Source organism: Hyperoodon ampullatus (assembly GCF_949752795.1).
Source record: "Hyperoodon ampullatus genome assembly, chromosome: 16".
In the NCBI taxonomy this organism is placed as follows: Eukaryota; Metazoa; Chordata; class Mammalia; order Artiodactyla; family Ziphiidae; genus Hyperoodon; species Hyperoodon ampullatus.
The window spans coordinates 35,757,660-35,781,638 of NC_136929.1; positions in this window are offsets into that span (position 1 = coordinate 35,757,660).

A 23,979-nucleotide genomic window follows, 5' to 3' on the forward strand; every position below is an offset into this window, starting at 1 on the left:
ATCAGAGCACATTGAAGTTAATATGCTTGTTAAAAAAATCTTTTTTTTTTAATGAAGATATACACCCTCTCCAAGATCTTCAATGAGATTAATGCCTTATTAGATTTGACATAGTTGCATTTAACTTTATCAGCTTACTAGGTTAACTATCAAACATGTTCAATTTTCTAGAACTGAATGACATTAAGGTCTCCTTCCTGGACTTGTCATCATCATTGTGTCCAACCCTCTAGATAATAAATTGTCCTTCAGATCCACACATTCAACCTAGTTCCCAAGATCCCTAAGGCCCTCTTATGAATCAGGGCCCGTGTTGATTAAGCCTCTACAAGTGCTGTGTCCATTGAATACCTGTGGCATTGAAGCAATTTAAGTATAATGTATTTGCCTATTAGAATTATGTCCCCCAGAAAATGTGTTGTCCTTCATACCTATAAAATTGTCTGAACAGAATGTCATTGTGATTCACAGAAACACATGCCTCAGATGTCATCTGCCAGTCAGAGTAAGTCCAGTCAAGCTTAAAGGGAAGATTCATCTCCAGGTTGAATAAGAACCAATGTTATAAAAATAATAAAAATGTAACCTAAATGAAAATTTCTACACTGCTATATTCAAGTGGAATATCGCTGGACATAGATTGATATCTTTCCTTCAAATCATCAAAGTATACTTGTTGGGAAAATTTCATAGCTTGAATCCATTCAATTCTTCTAAAAGGATAACAAATCAGGGCTGTCTTGAGAACTGGACATGAATTGGCACCACAACTGAGAGAAACAACTCTGAATATTCTCTTATTCTGATATGAGCTCTTTGAAGAGAGTGATGGTATCTTTCTCAGCATCATTCTCCATTTATGGGTTTCCTTACTTTCTGTGATAGCTTTCCCTAATTTTCTATTTTTTACCTGTCATTATACAGACTTGGCATTCTGAATGAGAGTCTCTGATTAAGCCAATTGTACTGGCTATCCACAGGGCAAGTTTCAGGAATAGACCTATCAGAGTTTTCTTTTTGGTTTGGCCTCTGGAAGGAGCAGTATAAGGAAATTAAAATATAATGTGATTGCCTTTACCACTAGGAAGTTGGGTGCACATATCGTCAATTCTAGTTTAAGCTCTGAAGGAAGGTCACTCTTCAGCTTACTCTTGTTTTATTCTGAGAAATTAAAATAGTGTCCTGAGAAAAAGTCTTCTTCTGCTGGATAATAAGTGTAGTCCCTCTCTTGGTGTAATTTTATCTGCCAAGGTAATGGAAAATGTTTTGTGATGTAGGAGACAGAGAAAATCTTATGATCCCATGATTCCCACAACACAGGTCTCCACTCCCACCAACAGTTATGACAACTTTTGAAAATATTTGCTATTCACCATTCCTCACATTCAGATGAAGTACACATTCACCAGTTGAGGCAGCCAGCCCTTCATTCTCTTACCATCTCCTATTCTAGTTACTATGGCTGAGTAGCAAATTACTTCAAAGTTTACCTCAAGACTGTGAGCAAATTTCAGCATAAAACAGTTATCTATTATGCTCCTGAATAACATTGGTTAAGAATTCAGAAAGGCCATAATGGAGATCATTTATCACTTCTCCATGATATCTGAGGCCTGAGAGGGAAGACTCCAAGCCTGGAGGCTGAAATCATCTGAAGGCTCTCTAACTCATATGTTTGAAGGAAGATGCTGGCTGACAGTGGGAAGGACCTTGTTAACTTACCACTTGGGTCTATATGTGTAGACTCCCCAAGTTGTCTTCCTCATAGGATGGTGGTTGAGTTCCCAGGACAAATATCTTTAGAGTGAGGATGGTAGAATCTGTGTAATTTTTACGATTTGTCCTCAAAAGCCACAGAGTATCCCTTTTGCCATATCCCAAGGGTCTAAACAAGGGGTCGCCAACCACTGGGGCTGCAGACAAGTAGTGGTCCACGGCCTGTTAGGAGCCAGGCCACACAGCAGGAGAGGAGCAGTAAGCAGGTGAGCAAGCGAAGCTTCATCTGCTCTTCCCCATTGCTGCCATTACCACCTGAACCTTCCGCCCCATTGCTAGCATCACCACCTGAAACACCTGTCCCCAGTCCGTGGAAAAATTGTCTTCCACAAAACCGGTCCCTGGTGCCAAAAAAGATGAGGACTGCTGTTCTAAGCAATCCACAAGGCCAACCTCAGATTCAGTTGAGGGGGATATAAACCCCACCTCTCAGTGAAAGGATTGTCAGTAACAGCAAAAGTAGAACTTATAAGGGGTTGAGGGGGAAGGATGGAGTGGGAGTTTGGGCTTGGCAGATGCAAACTAGTATATATAGGATAGATAAAAAACAAGGCCCTACTGTGTGACACAGGGAACTATATTCAATATCCTGTGATAAACCAAAATGGAAAAGAATATGAAAAACAATATATATATATATATATATATATATATATATATATATATATGAATAACCTTGCTGTACAGCAGAAATTAACACATTGTAAATCAACTAACTTCAATAAAATATTATTATTATTTTTTTAATGTAGAACATGTAAGATGGGAGAGAGAGAGAGGAGACTAGAGAATTGTGGAAATCAGTGAAAGTCTAAAACATGGGTAATTGAAATTCAAGAATGTGAGGAGAGAGAATACAGAAAGCCAATATTTGAAATGATAATGAACACATATTTCCAAAATCTGCTGAAAGATACTAGAAGGAAAGGGTATAACTGTTTTGGTAGTCTTTCCTCCAGCATCAAGGACACCTGAGGAGCCAATTCTTGATTAAATCTACCTTAAAACATCAACTCAGGGAACTATTAGGAATTTGATTGTATTGGCTCAGTGATAAATGAGAATCCAGCCCAGGGCTATGTACTGAATTAGCATCTGTATCTCATTGTCATTGTTGTTTATCAAGTAATGAATAACTGGATATGGTGAGATGCAGCTGCACTAGAAAATTGACATTATTATGTATCACTTGAGAATTTTGCAACTAGCTAGTCACATAACCTTGAGGGAATAATGTCAGCTGCTAAGGAAAATTGCTGAAAGGAAACCATGGTTTCTTTGAGCGGACCTCTTCCTCAAGTTATGTTAATCTCTCATAATTACACACATCTAGACTGTAGGATATCTGGGCCTTTAGAAATAGCGACTATAGGTCTTAGACTTTAGCTATTCTATGTTGTTTACCTCACCCTCAGAGAATATTGATACTCTTAGCTTTTAACTAAGTACACTTGATATGGAGAGAAGCCTATTTACTCTCATGAATCTGATTGCCCATCCAAACCTATGACCACTGCTCCTTAAAATCCGAAAGAGCATTGCAGGTAGATTGCAAATAAAGGGAGGCATAAAAAGTAGAAAATGGCTCTGAGCTATTATTTTTTGGTGCTGCCACTCTCTTAAGTGGTAATACATCCACTGACATGGAAGGCAAAGTAAACAAAATCAAACAAAGAGAATGTTGAGACATATTTGAAATTGTGACAAGAAGAATAACATTCCTCCCCCACAAGATGCCTTTTCTATAGTTTCCTAAATCTGTGGATATGTTACCTTGTATGGCAAAAACATCTGCAGATTAAATTAAGAACCCTGAGATTTTTCTGAATTATCTGAGTGGGAATAATGTCATCACAAGGGTTTTTATTAGAGGAAGGCAGGGGGATCAGAATCAGAGAAAAAATATGATGATAGAAGAAGATGTCAATTGGAGTGAAGTGACCATGATCTAAGGAATGCAGGCAGCTTCCAGTGCTAGAAAAGGGAAGTAAATAGATTCTCCCCTAGAGTCTCTTGAAGGAGTACAGTAAGTCCCCTACATATGAATGAGTTCCATTCCGAGAGCACGTTTTTAAGTTCAATTTGTTCGTAAGTCCAGCAAAGTTAGCCTAGGTACCCAACTAAAATAGTTGGCTAAATAGTACTGTACTGTAATAGGTTTATAATACTTTTCACACAAATAATACATAAAAACAAACACACAAAATAAATAAAACAATTATAATCTTACAGTACAGTACCTTGAAAAATACTGTAGTACAGTACAACAGCTGGCATACAGGGATTGGCATCGAGTGAGAGGCGAGAAGAGTTACTGACTGGAGGAGGGAGAGGAGGTGGGAGATAGTAGAGCTGAAGGATAATCAGCAATAAGAGACAGAGGGCAAGCTATCTTTCTGCATGGCTCCACTTTCTCAATTATTTTGACTTTTGTTTCTATCATCACTGCTTGGCACTTCTTAGCAGTATCAGCTGTATCACTGCTGCTTTTATGCTTGCTTCCAGACATCCTGGGCTTGAAACAAAGATACCGTATTACTGTACTCTATACAGTACAGTACAGTAAAGTACACAAAAGCACACGGACTTGTAGAGGATGCACACATGTGACAAATACACCAGACACGTGAACTAACTTATGTGATTGGACATATGAACGCAGGTTCACATCTTTGCAAGTTCACAACTTGAAGGTTCGTATGTAGGGGACTTACTGTATAGCTCTACTGATATCTTGAATTTGGCCAAATAAACCCCATTTTGCTTTTCTGACTTCAGAACTGTAAGATAATAAGCATATTTTTAAGACACTAAATTTTGGTAATTTGTTACAATAGTAACACAGTTGTAGCTACCAATTACATAAGATGGAATGCACAGTGATGAGTAGTGAGGCAAGACAAATGATATGTCTCTGATCTAACCAGTGGTAGAAGCTATGGTATCAGTAGCCATCACCCCATGCATGGACCTTTATTCAACTCTCTTTTTAAGAGAGCAAGAGACCATACTAGAACCTGGGTCAACCTGCTATTTACTATGAAAACATGGTCTTTAAGGGTATTAATGATGTTTGAGTCATTTAAAAGGATAATGGTTGCTGCAAAAATAATGATAATGGAAATAAGAATGCTAAATTGAAGGGCAATATATATTTAATCAATAATGAAATAGTTAAAAAGGAGGAGATTGATGTGATTGCTACAAAAAGCTAGTGGCACATTATTGCCATCTGGATGGAGAAAAAACAACCCCTGGCAGGCAACACAGCAGCTAAAAGAACCTGCCAAATATGTTCCCTTTATCTCATCTCATATACATTTAAATTCAAGCACATTAAGGGAGAAACACACACACACACACACACACATGCACACACACACAACTCACACCAAGATATCAGAACAGGGTACTGAAGAAAATTAATATTTCAATGTGGTAGTAATAGAGGATGAATAATATGAATTGAGGATCAATATAATTTCATTAAATCTCCAGCAAGGGCTCCAGGATTGTACACTATAATTAAAGTTAAACAGGCTGGGTAAGGAAGAAAACTTTTTGTGGGAATAGATATTGATACACCATATACTGGAAGACAAGGGGCTATAATCACATGATTAAAACTGAAACCTGGAATGTAAATTCATACTATAACAGCTGTCACCAATGTTATGGTGAAAATATAGATTATCCTGTACCATGGTGTGGTAACGTCACCAGTACCAGAAGACATAATTGGAATGAATGAGACCATAAATGCAATAAATCATCATTGAATACTTATAGTTGGATATTGGGCAAGTCTAAACTTTGTTTTATTATTGTGCTAAATAAAAACTTTTTGGAATTTTTGAAAGCAGAAATTTTGTATTCAAAGAAGAATAGCAGAAGTAGGCATACTAGATTCAAAATATCTCCATTTACAAGAGTTCCCACTGCCCTCTAGGAAAACTAGATTATTCCTGAAAAGTAAATGCTCACTCTTAAGACTTGAATTACATAGTTTCTCTAATAGAATCTGCTGCCTGCTATGATGACAAGCTAAAGTGTAAAATTGACTGTTAGGATGTTGTAGAGTTGGCTAAGGTTTCCTTTTATGTTCTATCTCAATTTTGAAGAAAGCCAAGCACATATTCCTTTTAATTTTTGGTTTTTTCCTTTCTTTTCTTTTTTTGTCCTGTCTGGCCCTCTCTCTTTCTCTCTCCCTCTCTCTCTCTCTCTCTCTCTCTCTCTCTCTCTTTCTTTTTTCATTACTTTTTTACTTTATCTATCAATCGATTGATTTAGTTTTAGTGGAAACATCTGAGGAGATTATTCACTGCTCTTCTAATAGGGTGTCTGAATTTTCCAGTATACTGTTAGTGACCTGATGAAATGAGGCATAGACTTGATTGCCATCAAAAGTTAGTTGATTCACTACATTGATTATAATATAGCATTACCTTTTTCAGAAACGATAGCTAAGAAATTTTGGGAAATAGAATAAAGTATATGACTAATTTTTATAACATATGTACAATAAGCAGTGGGATACATGACTAATGGTTAATTATACCATCGAAAATACAGGACCAGATCAATTTGTTAAATTATTAGGAATAGCTTGAGCATGGGTCACAGAAGACATTCCATAAACAGTACAGTGTACAAACTGTTTTACTTCATTCTTCTAACAATAAAGTGCTACAACACTATAGGAGGCTTTTTGTATTTTGATAGACACATATATATCACATGAGGATCTTATTAACATCTATACAAAAGTTACCAGAAAGAAATCTGAATCTGTGAATGTTTCAGAGCAAAAAGCGTTTTTTGAGAGACTTGCAGACAATTGTAGTGCAAGCAACACAATTACTGATATAATATAATAATATACAAATATATCATTAATGATGATTTTATGGGGACATATTTTATCCATGAGGTGGTTGTAGCTCACATTTTGGAACAAATAGAACCTCAGAGGACTTCATTATCTTGTTGGCGGAATGGTCTAAAACTTATGTTTATTAAACAAAACAAGCTAGTTTAACAATGGAAGCTTCCAAATCTCATTTCCATATTTAAATTGGTAATCTACCACCATTTGACTACAGAAGTTGAAGAATAAGACTTTGAATAGGCAGAATTAAGGAAGTATATGTGGCTGTACAGGAAAACTTAAATCTTTTCCCCAGGAGGTGATATTTGACTACTTAAGAGCATGTGACATGACCAAAGAATTCTTTCTTATGGCCAAGCAAATGAACACTCCTTAGTTGGATAAATTAAAACAACACTCCAAAGGGAATCCAATCACAGAAATTACTGTGCAGAATATGCGAGGGGAATTAAATTTGATCGTGTAGCTTCTTCCAACCCCAGGAAAGAAAAAAAATCAACTGCTTATACAGTTGGGGTTTAGAATTCAAAGGTGGATTTCCTACTGATACTTGGAGGTCGCTATTTAGATATATGAAATGAGAAGACACAGTGGTTCTTGGGCTATATAAGTTTGTGGGCTTAGCCACAAACTAAAGATGCTGATGCAATAAAATGTTGTTTAGAAATAATAAAGAAATGATGTAAAGACAAATCAGGAAATAGTTAACAGGAGCCTGAAGTGGCTGCAAATGGATCCTAACTGAGAAGATACAGCTCTACATCAGGTGCTGCTTATCCTCTGATCAAATAACACCTAACAAAAGAAGTAAGTATTTAGAACAAATACTTTGTTATTGTGCCTCAAAGCAATTCATCAGGTTATGTCTTTATATTAATATAGACATTCCACTGGAGGCAACTGGACAAAAAACAAAACTGTTGTACAGATCTATGAGATCCCTTATTACCTCCAAGTATCAGTTAAATTGAGAGTTGGATGAGGAAATAAAGCACCTGTTAACAGAAATTTAGCTGAAGAATAGTAGATTATATTTTGCAAAAAAATGGTCTCTGTCTATCTTTCTTTTTCTATTGTCTGTGCTTCCATTTGGACACTTTCAATTGACCTATCTTACAATTCACTACTCTGTCTCTCTCTTTATTTTTTGCTGTATATAGTCTACTATTAAATTCATTTTAGAGTTCTCGATTTTGTATGTTCTAGAACATCTAGGTTTTTAAAAATTCACTTTATAGATTCCCGTTAAATTCCCTATGCATTTTTCTATTTTTCATATTTTTATATATTCTAGAACATATTAATCAGAATTATTCTAGGTCCTTTTTAGGTAACCCCAATATTTGAATCATCTGTGAGTATAATTCTTTTTTTTTTTTTTTTGTACTATGTGGGCCTCTCACTGTTGTGGCCTCTCCTGTTTCAGAGCACGGGCTCCGGATGCACAGGCTGTGGTATCCTCCCAGACCAGGGCATGAACCCGTGTCCCCTGCATCAGCAGGCAGACTCCGAACCACTGTGCCACCAGGGAAGCCCTGTGAGTATAATTCTATTATTTTTTTTCTTTCATTTCCAGTCAAATGGTCCATGTTGATTCTGTATCTTTTCAGATACAGTTAGCTTCCTTTGGAAATGATTAACATTTCCTTCTTTTAGGAAAGTAGAGTGGTTACTAGTCTCATTAATTATGGGCTGTCTTGAATTGAGTCTGGATTGCAATCCTTATAAATCTAGGTTTACCTTTGATTTGTCTTTGGGTTTCCAGGGTTTTCAACTATAATCCTCTTATATTTTGTGGACCATTGCTCTAGTGGTTTTCTTAACTCTAGTATATGCCTAATGAAGTTTTCCAAAAAATTCTGTTTGCTTGTCAGTGACATTTTGCTAATGATTTTAGTCATGATTTCAAGTAACTTTAGGCTTTAGCAAATGTATTAAGAGAGAAGTAGTTATGTCTTTGAAATCCCCAAGTCTTCACCAAATTCTTGTGGCACATTTGTCCAGTCACAGTACTACCCTCTGGGCTATGATCTGGATCTTCAACCTCCTGCTTTAATCAGAATTAGGAAATTCTCTTAGAGTAGAAGCAGCTATAGCACACAGGTCACTATTCCAAGATTTCTCCTGCTTTATACCTTTACACCTCTAATTTTTTTTTTTTTTTTTTGCGGTACACAGGCCTCTCACTGTCGTGGCCTCTCCCATTGTGGAGCACAGGCTCTGGACACGCAGGCCCAGTGGCCATGGCTCACGGGCCCAGCCACTCTGCGGCGGCATGTGGGATCCTCCCGGACCGGGGCACAAACCCGTGTCCCCTGCATCGGCAGGCGGACCCCCAACCACTGCACCACCAGGGAAGCCCACACCTCTAATTTTGATCTGCATTGTTAGCTTTCTGTCTCCTTCAAACAGGACAGATCTGTATTTTGTTGGCTTTTCTAGTTATTTTAGGTAGAAACACTGATTGGCTTTCAGAAACTTTATTTCACGAAACTGGGAAATATTTCAAAGCATAGTTTATTAGACTTTTTTCATGTAGAGGAAATTAGAAGTCATTAGAATCTCTTGTTAGAGCTCAATAGCATACTTGTGTATAAAAGATATATGTAACAACATAAACTGTATAGGTTATGGATACACATCTTAAATTGAAAAAAATTAGGAAAAAAAGTGGACACGGAAATCTTATTTTCCCATTAAATCATTCTTGTAAAAAAATGTGTCTTTCACTGAGCCTAAAATACTGAAAGCCTATATACTGAAAGTATATGTTTAAATTTTTGACCAACCTTTCTGCCTAGCCAAACATTAGATGGTTATTAATGACACAATGCATGATGCGTAATAAAAGTAAACAACGGAGTTGGGCTTTTTTGTGCATGTGCTTTGGTTTTTGTTTTTTAGTTTTTTTCTGTAGATTTTTGTTTTTATTTTTTTCTGATGAAAATATGTAACAGCAAAGTGTTTAGATTAAAAAAACCCTGAGTTGCTGCTATTCAAAAAATGGCAATAAATTTTTTATCTTATTTGATTGTAAATATAGACTTCCATAATAATAATATATATTATACACATTATTTCAATTAGAAAACATTATTCACAGGAATATTTTACCTAAAAGTCTTATTAAATATAAGGTTTTATATTCTAATTATCTTAATTCTAGCATTTGATTCTTAATAAGAGATAATGATATATTATTTTTTCTTATTTATTTCAAATATTATTGTCTCTAATGCATTTTATTTTTAGTTTCTCACTGTGTAAAACATAAGAACAATATTGAAATATATCCTAAATTATTTTTTCTAAAGTAGCCATATTGTATTATTATTACTTATTATCATTAATATTATAGTTATTCCTTTTTGACCACCAAGAAAGGAGGCAAATAAAACAATGAGTAATTAAAATACCTTCCCACTTGATCCAATCTAATCAACCACTAGACCAAATGTCCAGCATTTTTGGGAAGTAAATCATATTAGATTAGAATTGAAACACATTGTTGTGTTGTAATACCTTGGTCCTTAATTAAATTCATAGCATCTTCCTTGCAACAGGAAAAGTTTAATCCATGTGTTCTGACTGAAAGTGGGGCATACAAAAGTCCCAGTGTGGGCTATTATCTGATCCATTATGATGGCAGGTTTTTTGTTAAAAGTTGAGTTGTAGGCTAATTTGGAAATTCTTAAGTGAATTATTTCAGCATGTTATCAAAAAGTGGCCTTGGGCTATTGCAAATTATGATAGCAGAATTATTATCATAGGGAGATAAATTTTGTTTGCCTGAATTCTGTTCCTGGCTATTTTGTGGGTACTTATTCAGATTAGCATCATCTCTGTGTTAGCAAATAGCACATGTGGCTATTTTACGTGTCACTAAGAAGGCAAAAATAATACTTATTAAATGGTCAGGTTATTTAATCAATAGACATTCAGATAACAGAGGCCAGAGAAATCATAATACAGTAATACACTTTAAATTTCTTGATTTAAATAAATGCCCTTAGGGCTTTCATCATTTTAATTAATTACCAAAAATTGTTACCTGTTCCATTAGTAAATATATGTATAGGAAAGTCAATTACATATTACATCTTAGTATTTCATTCTAGACTTGTAGAACTTACTCATGGTTTTTGTCTGTTTGTTTTAGTAATATAGGCCACTTAAGCAGATACTGTAATATCTATCTATCTCTCTCTCTCTCTCTCTCTCTCTCTCTCTCTATATATATATATATATATATATATATAATATATAAATTATGTATTTCTAATATAGTTAGTAGATAAAAATGTTGCATATAAAATGTATCTGTTGACATCTCACCACTTAGTATTCCAAGGAAAAATTTCTAAACCTCAAAGATAATAATGAACAAGAGAACAATATTTTATATGAATTACCTCTGAAGTACTGTTTCTAAGATATATAGTGTAGCCTCTACATATGAGATCAATAAACTTAAAAGAATACTCTTTCTCTCTCATTGACAAATTTCATGTACTTTTTAACTTCTGTGTTTTAGTTCAGAGTAATTTACTCCCAGATTATTATCAAGTTGTGTTACTTATGTACAAAAGCTCATTGTAGTTATCAATTAATGACCTATCCTGGCCCCTTCAAATCTACTATTATACATTGTCAGAAGTTATAGCTTTTCTCTGTACAAGATGAATACAGAGAGGAGGAACAGGAGGCTCTTCATTCTGGAATGTGTGGTTATTTTATATCAAGGTGTAGAGAGAAAATGAGGAGCTGATCGAGTTATTGGGGAAGGTTTTTCTCATACACTAAACGGAAACAAAGAAGACTAAAAATGTGGCTGTTTATCTATCACACAGAATGTCCAAAATATAATAACATAATTGAACACCCCAAAAGAAGTATAAAGAGTGTTCAGTTCACTAAATTAAACAGTAATATGCTGAACTATCATACAAAAATCACCTTGACTGAATTAAAAAGGAAAACATATTAATGGAAAAATTTGAAATCAATTAAATCAAACTGTTTCTGTTTCAGGGTAATAGAAAAACTAATAAACTCATGTTTAAAGGAGAATTTATTAACTGGAACACAGACCTTTTAATGAGAAGAGTAAGATTTTAATTTTTTTTATTGTAATAACAACAACCTTTTTTGTGTGAATTCTGTAAGACTTATCAGTGTGGTTAGCTACACCCTGAAGGACATTCATGATGATCAGATATTTGCACTCCTCAGTGAAGCCTCGAACAGCACAAGTCCAGAAAGATGCTCAGATTGAGGAAGGGAGATGAAGAGATACTGGGGTCCGAAGGCCAAACCAGGCAGAAAAATGTGCCTGCTCAGTATTTGAGTGAGATTGAGATGGCCAAGTTGCAGAGGGACAACTAGCTGAAGAAGGCCAAGTATGACATCTAGGTCAACACTCTCTGAGCACAGGGTGACCTGGCCAATCAGCTTCAGGTGGCCTAGACTAAGCAGCAGCTGGAGGAGCAGGAGGCACAGGTGCAGTTCATGGAGCAGCTCATCAGGGGGCAGTGCAGGAGCAGGAAATGGCCTTGCTATAGCTAGAGATTCGAGTTCAGAATATATTTGTGTGGATTTTTTTTCCCCATTTAAGTGCTTTATTGATTCCCTTATATTGTTTTCAATTCATGATGTATTTTTGTACCAAGAGGCCTATACACTGAAAACAGGGTAGGAAGAAGGGAAGAAATCAATATCAGAAGATGCCTTCTAGAATCTTAGTTAAAGTCTTTGAATGAAAAAATAAACTTCTAGTTAGCTCAAATAGGATAAAAGAAATTGATCTGGTGAAGTCAATTCAAATGATGACAGAACACAAATAAGAAATGAAATGTTTGTCAAATAGGGAAGAAAAAGGAACACTTGTACATGCTTGATAAGAATGTAAATTGGTGCAGCCACGGTGGAAAAGAGTATGGAGTATTCTTAAAAAACTAAAAATAGAACTACCATATGATCCTGCAATTTCACTCCTGGGTGTATATACAAAAAAAACAAAAATATTTTTTTCAAAAAGATACATGCACCACAGTGTTCATAGCAACATTATTTACAGTAGCCAAAAATATGGAAGCAAGCTAAGTGTCCATCAACAGATGAATATAGATGTGAGGGAGACCTTCAAGATTATGGAGAAGTAAGATGCAGAGATAAGCTTCCTCTCCACAAACACATCAGAAATGCATCTACATGTGGAACAACTACAGAGCACCTACTGAACGCTAGCAGAAGACCTCAGACTTCCCAAAAGACAAGAAACACCCCCACGAACCTGGCTGTGTGGCTGACAGGGTCTTGGTACCCCAGCCAGGTGTCAGGCCTGGGCCTCTGATGTGGGAAAGCCAAGTTCAGGACATTCGTCCATCAGAGACTGCCTGATTCCACATAATATCAAACAGGGAAAGCACTCCCAGAAATCTCAATCCCAACGTTAAGACCCAGCTACACTCAAAGACCAGCAAGCTACAATGCTGGACATCCTATGCCAAACAACTAGCAAGACAGGAACACAAACTCACCCATTAGCAGAGAGGCTGCCTAAAATCATAATGAGGTCATGGAAACACCAAAACACACCACCAGGTGTGGTCTTGCCCACTAGAAAGACAAGATCCAGCCTCATCCACCAGAACACAGGCACTAGTCCCCTCCACCAGGAAGCCTAAACAACCCACTGAACCAACTTTACCAACTGGGGGCAGACACGGAAAACAACAGTAACTACAAACCTGCAGCCTGTGAAAAGGAGACCTCAAACACAGTAAGATAAGCCAAATGAGAAGACAGAGAAACACACAGCAGATGAAAGAGCAAAGCAAAAACCCACAAGACAAAACAAATGAAGAGGAAAAGGCAGTCTACCTGAAAAACAATTCAGAATAATGAGAGTAAAAATGAGCCAAATTTTTGGAAATAGAATAGAGAAAATACAAGAAATGTTTAACAAGGACCTAGAAGAACTAAAGAGCAAGCAAACAATGATGAACAACACAATAAATGAAATTTAAAACTCTTAGAAGGAATCCATAGCAGTATAACTGAGGGAGAAGAACTTATAAGTGACCTGGAGGATAAAATAAGGGAAAAATCTACCACAGAGTAGAATAAAGAAAAAAGAATGAAAAGAATTGAGGACGGTCTCAGATATCTCTGGGACATATTAAATGAAACAACATTCAAATTATAGGGGTACAAGAAGGAGAAGAGGAAAAGAAAGGGACTGAGAACATTTGAAGAATTATAGTTGAAAACTTCCCTAATATAGGAAAGGAAATAAGCAATCAAGTCCAGAAATGCAAAGATTACTACACAGGATAAATCCAAGGAGAAACATGCCAAGACATATATTAATCAAACTATAAAAAATTACATACAAAGAAAAAAATACTAAAAGCAGCTAGGAAAAGACAACAAATAACATACAAGGAAATCCTCATAAGGTGAATAGCTGATCTTTCAGCAGAAACACTGCAAGCCAGAAGGGAGTGTCAGGAAATAATTAAGGTGATGAAAGGGAAAAACCAAGATTACTCTACCCAGCAAGGACATCATTCAGATTCAATGGAGAAATTAAAACCTTTACAGACAAGGAAAAGATAAGAGAATTCAGCACCACCAAACCAGCTTTACAACAAATGCTAAAGGAACTTCTCTAGGCAGGAAACACAAGAGAAGGAAAAGACGTACAATAACAAACCCAAAACAATTAAGAAAATGGTAAGAGGAACATACATATCAATAAATATATTAAGTGTAAATTGATTCAATATTCCAGCCAAAAGACATAGACTGGCTGAATGGATGTAAAAACAAGAGCTGTATATATGCTGTCTACAAGAGACCAACTTCAGACCTAGGGACACATACAGACTGAAAGTGAGGGGATGGAAAAAGATATTCCATGAAAATGGAAATCAAAAGAAAGCTGGAGCAGCATTCTCATATCAGACAAAATAGACTTTAAAATAAAGACTATTACACAAGACAAAGAAGGACACTACATAATGATCAAGGGATCAATCCAAGAAGAAGATATAACAATTGTAAATATTTATGCACCCAAAGTAGCAGCACCTCACTACATAAGGCAAATGCTTACAACCATAAAAGGGGAAATCGACAGTAACACAATCATAGTAGGGGACTTTAACATCCCAGTTTCACCATTGGAAAGATCATCCAAAATGAAAATAAATAAGGAAACACAAGCTTTAAATGATACATTAAACAAGATGGACTTAACTGATGTTTATAGGGCATGCAATCCAAAAACAACAGAATACACATTTTTCTCAAGTGCACATGGAACATTCTCCAGGATAGATCATATTTTGAGTCACAAATCAAGCCTTGGTAAATTTAAGAAAACTGAAATCATATCAAGTATCTTTTCTGACCACAGTGCTATGAGGCTATATATTAATTACAGGAAAAATCTGTCAAAAATATAAACATTTGGAGGCTAAACAATACATTACTAAATAACCAAGAGATCACTGAAGAAATCAAAGAGGAAATCAAAAAATACCTAGAAACAAATGACAGTGAAAACACAATGATGCAAAGCCTACAGGATACAGCAAAAGAGGTTCTACAAGGGAAGTTTATAGCAATACAATGCTACCTCAAGAAACAGGAAATACCTGAAATAAACAACCTAACTTTACAACAAAAGCAATTAGAGAAAAAAGAACCAAAAAAACCCCAAAGTTAGCAGAAGAAAAGATATGATAATTATCAGATCAGAGATAAATGAAAAAGAAATGAAGAAAACAATAGCAAAGATAATAAAACTAAAAGCTGGATCTTTGAGAAGATAAACAAAATTGACAAACCATTAGCCAGATTCATCAAGAAAAATAGAGTGAACATTCAAATCAATAGAATTAGAAATGAAAAAGAAAAGCTAACAACTGGCACTGCAGTAATACAAAGGATCATGAGAGATTACTACAAGCAACTATATGCAAACAAATTGGACAAGCTGGAAGAAATGGACAAATTCGTAGAAAAACAAAACCTTCTGAGACTGAACCAGGCAGAAACAGAAAATTTAAACAGACCAATCACAAGCACAATTGAAACTGTGATAAAAATCTTCCAACAAACAAACGCCCCAGACCAGATGGCTTCACAGGCGAACTCTATCAAACATTTAGAGAAGAGCTAACACGTATACTTTTCAAACTCTTCCAAAATATAGTAGAGGGAGGAACACACCCAAACTCATTCTATGAGGCCACCATCACCCTGATACCAAAACCAGGCACAGATGTCACAAGGAAAGAAAACTACAGGCCAATATCACTGATGAATATAGATGCAAACTTCCTCAACAAATTACTAGCAAACAGAATCCAACAAAACATTAAAAGGATCATGCAGCATGATCAAGTGGGGTTTAACTCAATAATGCAAGGATTCTTCAATATATGCAAATCAATCAATGTGATACATCATATTAACCAATTGAAGGAGAAAAAGCATATCATCATCTCAATAGATGAAGAAAATGCTTTATCAAAATTCAACACATATTTATGACAAAAACCCTCCAGAAAGCAGGCATAGAGGGAACTTTCCTCAACATAATAAAGGCCATATGTGACAAGCCCACAACCAACATCATTCTCAGTGGTGAAAAACTGAAATCATTTCTCTAAGATCATGAACAAGAGAAGGTTGTCAACTCTCAGCACAATTATTCAACATACTTTTGGAAGTTTTAGAGCAACCAAAGAAGGAAAAGAAATAAGAGGAATCCAAATCAGAAGAGAAGAAGTAAAACTGTCATGGTTTGTAAATGACATGATACTATACATAGAGAATCCTAAATATGTTACCAGTAAACTACTAGAGCTAATCAATGAATTTGGTAATGTAGCAGGATACAAAATTAATGCACATAAATCTCTTGCATTCTTATATACTAATGATGAAAAATCTGAAAGAGAAATTAAGGAAACAGTCCCATTTACCACTGCAACAGAAAGAATAAAATACCTAGGAATAATCCTACCTAAGTATACAAATGACCTGTATGCAGAAAAATATAAGACATTGATGAAAGATATTAAATATGACACAAATAGATGGAGAGATATACCCTGTTCTTGGATGGGAAAAATCAACATAGTGAAAATCACTATACTACCCAAAGCAATCTACAGATTCAATGCAATCCCTATCAAACTACCAATGGCATTTTTTCAAAGAACTAGAACAAGAACTTTCACATTTGTATGGAAACACAAAAGACCCCGAATAGTGAAAACAATCTTGAAAAAGAAAAATGGAGCTGGAGGAATCAGGCTCCCAGACTTCAGACTATACTACAAGGCTGCAGTAATCAGGACAGTATGGTACTGGCACAAAAAAAGAAATATAGATCAATGGAACAGGATAGAATCCCAGATATAAACCCACACACGTATGATCACCTTATTTTTGATAAAGGTGGTAAGAATATACAATGGAGAAAAGACAGTCTCTTCAGTAAGTGGTGCTGGGAAAACTGGACAGCTACCTGTAAAAGAATGAAATTAGAACACACCCTAACACCATAGACAAAAATAAACTCAAAATGGATTAAAGACCTAAATGCAAGACCAGACACTATAAAACTCTTAGAGGAAAACATAGGAAGAACACTCTTTCACATAAATCACAGCAAGATCCTTTTTGACCCACCTCCTAGAGAAATGGAAATAAAAACAAAAATAAACAAATGGAAACTAATGAAACATAAAAGCTTTTGCACAGCAAAGGAAAATATAAACAAAATGAAAAGGCAGCCCTCAGAATGGGAGAAAATATTTGCAAATGAAGCAACTGACAATGATTAATCTCCAATATTTACAAGCAGCTCATGCAGCAGCTCAATATCAAAACAAACAAACAAACAACCCAATCCAAAAATGGGCAGGAGACCTAAATAGACACTTCTCCCCAGAAGATATACAGATTGCCAACAAACACATGAAAGGATGCTCAACATCACTTATCATTAGAGAAATGCAAATCAAAAATACAACGAGGTATCACCGCACACCAGTCAGAATGGCCATCATAAAAATATCTACGAACAATAAATGCTGGAGAGGCGATGGAGAAAAGGGAACATTCTTGCACTGTTGGTGGGAATGTAAATTGATACAGCCACTAGGGAGAACAGTATGGAGGTTCCTTAAAAAACTAAAAATAGAACTATTATATGACCCAGCAATCCCACTACTGGGCATATTTCAAAACCATAATTCAAAAAGTCATCTACCACAATATTCACTGAAGCTGTATTTACAATATCCAGGACATGGAAGCAACCTATGTGTCCGTTGACAGATGAATGGATAAAAAAGATGTGGCACATATATACAATGAAATATTACTCTACAATAAAAAGAAATGAAATTGAATTATTTGTAGTGAGATGGATGGACCTAGAGCCTGTCATACAGAGTGAAGAAAGTCAGAAAGATAAAAACAAACACCGTATGCTAACACATATGTATGGAATCTATAAAAAAAGAAGAAAAAAAAGTTCTGAAGAGCCTAGGGGTAGGACAGGAATAAAGATGCAGAGGTAGAGAATGGACTTGAGGACACAGGGAGGGGGAAGGGTAAGCTGGGAGGAAGTGAGAGTGGCATGGACATATGTACACTATGAAATGTAAAATAGATAGCTAGTAGGAAGCAGTCACATAACACAGGGAGATCAGCTTGGTGCTTTGGGACCACCTAGAGGTGTGGGATAAGGAGGGAGGGAGGGAGTCGTTAGAGGGAGGAGATATGGGGATATATGTATATGTATAGCTTATTTGCTTTGTTATAAAGCAGAAACTAACACACCATTGTAAAGCTATTATACTCCAATAAAGATATTAAAAAATAAATCAATAAATTTCAGCCCAGTTAAAAAAAAAAAGATATGGTATATATACAGAAATACACACATGCACACCCATAGACACTCACGCACACAGTGGAACACTACTCAGCCATAAAAAGAATAAAATGTTGCCATTTGCAACAGCCGGGATGGACTTGAAGGGCATTATGTTAAGTGAAATAAGTCAGACAAAGAAAGGCAAATGCTGTATGATATCAGTTATTTGAGGAATCTAAAAATTACAACAAACTAGTGTATATAAAAAAAAGAAGCAGACATATATAGAGAGAACAAACTAGTGGTTACCAGTGAGGAGAGAGAAGAGGGCAGGGTCAGGATAAGTGTAGGTGAGTAATATGTACAAATTATTATGTGTAAAATAAGCTGCAAGTATGTATTGTACAAGACAGGGAATATAGCCAATATTTTATAGTAACTATAAATAGAGTATAACCTTTAAAAATCATTAATCACTATATTGTATGCCTGTGACTTATATAATATTGTACATTAACCATACTTCAATAAATAAAGAAATTAACACTATTAAAAAAAAAAAAAAGAAGAAGAAGCCAATGGGAGCCCAGCACTGCAAGCCTGAAACACCTAGTCAATACAGATAATTCCCAGCTGATAACACAGAGAGAGGCAGAAGATCTTTCTGTATGGATGCATGAGGAGACTGAGGCCTTTGCCCTAGAGGCCAGAGTCCCAGGCCAAATTTAAGCAGGTGGCCAAGAAAGCAGTAACTTTCCAGCTGGACCAGGAGGCTGCTCAGCTGATGCTGCTAGAGAAGGTGCCCCAGGTGGCAGGAAGGACCAGTTGTCCTTTGACATCAGCCAATAAGGTCACACTGGCATCACGAGGAAGTGGAGCCATGGGAGTGGCCAGAATGACCTGTGAAGTACTGGACATCCTGAGCCACTGCCCTGAGAGTGTGGAGAGACTCACAGGTGTCAGCGTCTCCCAGGTAGACCACCAGCACTTGCAAACAGCCTGAGGCCTCAAATTTCACTGATGCCTAGAGTCATGGCTCAAGTTGCCTGAATGGTCCTCTATTGCATGCACTTCAACTGGCCACTCTGAACATGTTCCTTGACAGCTGTTTTTCCACCCTCATCTCTCCTTGCCAAATTATCTGTGCCTTGTCTCAGAGGGAAAGAGTTTCTCCACTTCCCAACTCTACACTCTCAAGACTTCCTGTCCCCTGAGGGCCCCATACCAGCCTTCTGATTATCCCACCGCACCCCAATTCATTTAACTTTAAATTTCCAGTCAAATTAGACTCTGAGCCTGTTGTCTAGAATTCTTTGCTGACTTAGGTTAAAGTATTTCCTGAAGGTTCTCAACTTCACTTACCAAATAAATTGCTGTTAATAAGTTTAAAGAAAAAAGTTTGGTTCATTTATTGCAACTAATAGAGTGATATGTAGCCTCCATTCAGTAACATACAATAAGGAAACAATTTTCTTTATGATGCTCTAAATGATACAAATGTGCTATTTTAGAGGGAAAACCCCTTCCTTCCCTCTAATTTTGGAAGTCTTGGTATGAGATGGGGTCTAATTTTTCTAGTAAAAATTTGAAGATGAACATTTAAATTTTCTCCCTGTCCTGGTGTTAAGGTCACAAACAAATGAAGATGCTAACTAAGAATTTAAGTCTCCAGTAAATAACTTGAAAGCAAAAGGGCAGTTTACAACTCACCTATACAGCCATATTTCCACAAGCTACAGCAACAGTGACCAGTGGTGGTAGCAATTGTATCCAGCAGTAGCAATGAGTAGCAAGAAAAAAATGAGATTTATTTTCTTTTGGTAGTGTTGTTGATGGTTGTGTGTATTTGTGTTTCTTACCTAAATGTGGTTACCAGATAAAATACAGGATGCACAGTTAAATTTGAATTTAAGGTAAACCTCAAGCTCTATTTTTAATAAGTATACTCTGAATATTGCATGGGGCTACTTCTACTACTTATTTGTTGTTGTTATTATTTAACTGAATTTCCAATTTAACTGGGCGCCCTGTATTTTCATTTGATGAATTTCTAATCTATCCAGTAGCCTTATATTGAATGTGTTTTCACCTTGAGTTAGCAGATTCTTTGTTGCCAAATCTTTGATTTTATAAGAGTCAGTACCCTGAAGAGGGGAGCTGAAGATAATATGTACTAGTTTGTTAATTTTATTTAGAAATAGTGATAAGATTAAAGACGAACCTAATACATGCTACCTTTAGAAGATGTCAACACTTGCTAAGCATGAGCTAAACACTTATTTAAATTGTAACATTGTTTGATATTGGAATATAAGAATTGCATTTGGGAACTGAGCAAGTAATCTTCAAACGTTGAAGTGTGTTGGACACTTTGGGTCTTGAGTATAAGTAAGTTTGCACATGTAGCAAGTTTTGTACCAAGAAGACTTATCTAAATAAGAGAAAAGAGAGTAATATGACATTGATAAGAAAGGGTCTGTTTCCTGAAGCTAGATATTAAATTTGACTACTAAGCAAATAATCTAGAACCTAGCAGATTTAGAAAGTTGATTTCTCTATACCAAGGTAATGTTCATAGGAGCAGACAGAGGAAGGTCAGAGGCTGAAGAGAATTATATGGAGTACAAAAGAATACTGATCTCTCAAATATCATCTCCACATTTTCCTTTAAGCAATTCTACCTGACAATAGATGAAATACCTCCACTTGTGAGGATGCAGCTGCAATGGAACCTGACAGCAAAGTGTAGATTAACTAAACAATGCTGTCTTGATGTCCCCTTAGGCAAATGGAAACTGAAGGTAAAGAATACATATAGTATCCCTCCCACCCTTCTTATCCCACCCCTCTAGGTGGTCGCAAAGCACCGAGCTGATCTCCCTGTGCTATACAGCTGCTTCCCACTAGCTGTCTATTTTACATTTGGTAGTATATATATATATATATGTCAATGTTACTCTCTCACTTCGTCCCAGCTTACCCTTCCCCCTCCCAGTGTCCTCAAGTCCATTCTATACGTCTGCATCTTTATTCCTGTCCTGCCCAGGATATGGGGATATACGTATGCATATAGCTGATTCACTTTGTTATACAGCAGAAACTAACACAACATTGTAAAGCAATTATACTCCAATAAAGATGTTAAAGGAAAAAAGAAAAATGTGAATTACCTTTGTAGACTAGAGATTAAAGCAAAAAGAAAAAAAAGAAAAAAAAAGAATACATATAGTTTATTTAGGTAAATTTTAGGTAAACTTTTTTTTATTAATTAATTAATTTTTGACTGTGTTGGGTCTTTGTTGCTGCACACGGGCTTTCTCTAGTTGTGGCCAGCAGGGGTTACTCTTCGTTGCTGTGTGTGGGCTTCTCATTGCAGAGGCTCCTCTTGTTGTGGAGCATGGGTTCTAGTTGTGTGGGCTTCAGTAGTTGTGGGTTGCAGGCTCTAAAGTGCAGGCTCAGTATTGGTGGTGCACAGGTTTAGTTGCTCTGTGGCATGTGGGATCTTCTCAGATAGGGCTCAAACAATTGTCCCCTGTACTGGCAGGTGGATTCTTAACCAATGCACCACCAGGGAAGCCCTAGGTGAACTTTTTAAGTAGGTAAAATATATTTATCATGCTGTTCAGATTAAAAAACAACAACAACAACAACAACAAATTTAACCCATAGGAAAATAAAAGGTAGAAAAATATTAAAGATAAAATAGAAAATTAATGGCTTAAATAAAAATTTGTAGAGGAGGTATCATATAAAAATTCAAATGATAGTTAATAAAAAACTAATACATATCATAATTACCAAGCAAGAATAATAGTAACATAGAAAAATCAGCACACCACTCTTCATCAAATATATATGTATGTAAATATGTATATCAGGAATGTTACATGATTATCACTATAGATCCAGTACTTCATAAACTGATCATGAAAAGATATGAATAAAAATTTTATGCTAATAATTTAGTAAATGTACATTAGAAGAATAAATTATTTGAAAAATGTAACAAAACCCAACAAAAAACTATGTATAGAATAATATGTATCCAAAAAAATCAAAAATAAAACATCTTCCCAGAAAAATTACTCTAACAGTGTAATTTCTTTCTAAATATTTAAGGAACAAATAAAATGACTCTTTCACAATTTTTTTTGTGTGTTATATCAATAAGAGAAAAAGAGGTCAAAACTTCTTTTATGTGGGCAACAAAATTTTAATATTAAAACTCAAAAAAATCCATAATAGAGAACCCAGAAATACACTCACATAATTATAGACAACTAAACTTTGACAAAAAAGCAAAGGAACAAAATGGAGCCAAGGTAGCCTCTTCAATAAGTAGTGCTAGAAAACTGGACATCCACAGCAAAAAAATGAATCTGTACACAGACTTTATACCTGTCAAAAGAATTAACTCAAAATGAATCATGAACCTAAATGTAAGATGAGAAACTATAACACTCCTCAAAGATAACATAGAAGAAAATCTATATAAATGGGTATAATGATGACTGTTTAGATACAATATCAAAGACAGATCCATGAAAAGAAAAACAATAACCTGGATTTTATTAAAAAAAAATAAAATTCTGCAAGAGACAACATCAAGAGAATTGGAACACAATCCAAAGACTGGATGAAAATATTTGCAAAAGACACATCTGATAAAAATCTGTTATTCAAAATGTACAAAGAACTCTTAAAACTCAAGTATAAGATCCCCTCCCCCAAATATGATTATAAAATGGGCCAAAAACCTTAACAGAAATCTCATGCGAGAATATATACAGATGGCAGATAATCATATGAAAAGATGCTCCAGATCATATGTCACCAGGGAAATGAAAACTAGAAAAACAATGAGATACCACTATCTTCCTATTAGAAGGGGCAAATCCAGAACACTGACAACACCAAATGCTGGTAAGGAGGTGGAGCAACATGAACACTCTTTCATTGCTGTTGGAAATGTGAATGGTATAGCCACTTTGGAAGACAATTTGGTGTTTTCTTATAAAATTAAACATACCCTTACCATTTGACCTAGGAATTGTGTGTTTCTTTGTATATACCAAAAAGATCTGAACAATTTTGTCCACACAAAATCCTGTCCACAGATGCTTAGAGCAGCTTTATTCATAATTACTAAAATTTGGAAGCAACCAAGATGTTCTTCATAAGGTGAATGGATAAATAAATTGTAGTACATCTAGATGGTGGATATACTAAAAAGAAGTATATGTAAAGTCATGAAAAGACATACAGGAAACAAATATATATTACTAAGTAAAAAAAGTCAATCTGAAAATGGTAAATACTGCATGATTCAAAATATAATATATTCTGGAAAAGGCAAAACTATGGAGACAGAAAAAAAAGAAAAAGAAAAGCAACAACAACAGTGGTTTCT